Genomic DNA, 2,371 nt, shown 5'->3' with positions numbered 1-2,371 from the left:
CACACACACACACCCCACACACACACACCACACAAACACAACACACAGACACACACACACACAGCACAGAGGAAAGTGCTGTGCCTGGGTGGGTTGGGGCGGGCCCCAGAGGAAGGAGCCGCTTGACTCAGAGCTACAGGAAGAGCCGGGGGCAGGCAGGCGGGGTGAGAACCACCAACTGCCTGTCCTCCCGCCCGCCTAGGGAAGGGGTGGGTGCCTGGGTGGGGTTTAGGTTTAGGAGAGGATGTGACTGCAAGGCCAGGAAGCTACAGGGAAAGTTCTGATTAAAATACACATAAACACAAGCCAGGTCCCCACCGCGCTTGGTGATGCACCCAGAGCAGCCTTGGTGCTGCGATCACTCCCTGGGACCCAGCGAAGGGAAGAGTTTGCTCCCAAAGGCACATCAATGACCAACATTTGCCCCCTCGGAGGAAAGAACAGGAAGCAGGTGACTCTGTACCTTCCCTGCTGCTCTGAGTGAGCCTGTGTCAGCGCCTGGCTGAGACGAGGCCCGCGGTGCACAGGACCCATGCACGCATGTGTGTATGTGTGTGTGAGAGAGAGGGAGAGCAGGAGGCTGTGAGTGTGGCATCAGCGGCCAAGGGTGGGTGTGAGGTGCAGTGTGTATGCTGTGGGGTGCTTGTGGTCCTGGGCTCTGTGACAAGCATTGCAATGGGTGTTGTATATACTCAGAAGGTGTGTGAGGGGTCTGCAGCCTAAGCTGTGTGCAGTGGTGATGGGAGGCGTGTGTGGTAGGAAGTGTGCTGTGTAGGAGGTACAAGCGTGCACACGGGCTGACACTGAAGCTCAGTGCAGGTGTGCTTGGGCAGGGGGCTGTGTGTGTGTGATGTGTGCAGGGGAGGGGAGGCAGAGGAGTGGGTGCAGGGGAAGGTAGGGAGGGGAGGGGGTACAAGGAAAGCTGTGCAGGGGAGGGTGCAGGAGAAGGTAGGCAGAGGAGAGGGTGCAGGGGAAGGTGTGCAGAGGAGAGGGTGCAGGGGAAGGTGTGCAGAGGAGAGGGTGCAGGGGAAGGTGTGCAGAGGAGAGAGTGCAGGGAAAGGTGGGGAGGGGAGAGAGTGTAGGGGAAGGTAGGCAGAGGAGAGGGTGCAGGGGAAGGTAGGCAGAGGAGAGGGTGCAGGGGAAGGTGGGGAGAAGAGAAGGTGAAGGGGAAGGCAGGCAGAGAGGGTGTAGGGGAAGGTGGGCAGGGGAGAGGGTGCAGGGGAGGGCACCTACTTTCTTGCTGTGCTCATATCCTGGCAGTCTGCCCTTGACTCCCAGAAGGCTCTGAGGCTGCTTTTGGAGGGAGGAACTTTGAGGCCTGAGCTTGGGGCAGTCATGGAGGCACTGCAGGAGATGCCGGGGGTTCTGCTGGGCTGGGGGTCTGTCCTCCCGTGCTTGCTGTGAGGAGTTAGTGGCCTGGGAAGTGTGTGTTTTAAGGACCCTCAGTGGGTGGTTCCCCTGGGTCAAAGACTTTCCTTGGACTGTCCTCCACTGCAAGGGCTTCTTCAGGGACCCCCTTGCCATCCCCCATGGGGGTGCACCCCATGCCGTATTGGTTCCGGAGGAAACTGCCAAACAGCCAAACCTGGGCCTCTGACGGTGCTTCGCCCATGCAGAGGGAATAGGTGGCAGGCTAAGAGGATTGTCCCTGCTACCGCCTCTGGGGCCTTAGCAGGGGAGGAATCCTGAGGGAGCTGGGGTGCAGAACCTTAGGCTTGATCCCCACATCCCCACTTCCACTGTGTCCCTGCAGCAGGGAGAGGAGTAGACAGTCAGTGCCTGTTGGAGAAGTCAGTGGTACCCAGTGAGGAGAGGCCCCCAGGGCCCTAGGCTGCCAAGGAAGAGCCTCTGGGCTCCTCCCTGCAGCTACCTCACTGAGGAGCTTTGGGAGACTTGAGGTGTGTGTGGCTGCTGCTACGGGCTGGAAAAGAGCACAGGACCCGGGACCTATATCCCCACTGGTCCCCGTTCACCCTCCGGCCTCACAACGGCAGGCAAGGCTACGCTGAGGGTTCCCGAGGTGTTTCCCGAGGTGTTTCGAGGTGTCTGTGCTCATGTGCACTCCTGACTGTATCCAGACGTGGTCAGAGCTGGGCACCCTCCGCTGGCTGTATCCAGATGTGAGTCAGAGCTGGGCACTCACCCCCTGACTGCATCCAGACATGGCCAGAGCTGGGCACCCCCCCCCGGCTGTATCCTGACGTGGCCAGAACTGGGCACCCCCACCCAGCTGTATTCAGATGTGGGTCAGAGCTGGGTACCAACCCCCTGGCTGTATCCAGACATGGGTCAGAGCTGGGCACCCACCCCCTGGCTGCATCCAGACATGGGTCAGAGCTGGGCACCCACCCCCTGGCTGCATCCAGACATG

General features: G+C 60.5%; 1 protein-coding gene across 3 annotated transcripts in view; it reads left to right on the top strand.

The window, feature by feature from the left end:
* Positions 1 to 2,371, top strand: part of SIGIRR (single immunoglobulin and toll-interleukin 1 receptor (TIR) domain) — a 15,754-nt gene that overhangs the window by 8,017 nt on the left and 5,366 nt on the right. The window contains exon 1 of one of the 3 annotated variants that reach the window (XM_011929984.1): positions 271 to 451. The exons of the other annotated variants lie outside the window; for them this stretch is intronic. The gene's annotated coding sequence lies outside the window, so the exon portion shown is untranslated. Of the gene's footprint in view, positions 1 to 270; positions 452 to 2,371 lie in introns of those variants that run through there. 3 annotated transcript variants of the gene reach the window in all.

This window comes from Colobus angolensis, unplaced genomic scaffold (assembly GCF_000951035.1).
Source record: "Colobus angolensis palliatus isolate OR3802 unplaced genomic scaffold, Cang.pa_1.0 Scaffold84, whole genome shotgun sequence".
NCBI classification, from domain to species: domain Eukaryota; kingdom Metazoa; phylum Chordata; class Mammalia; order Primates; family Cercopithecidae; genus Colobus; species Colobus angolensis.
This window is presented reverse-complemented; position numbering and strand designations above follow the sequence as displayed.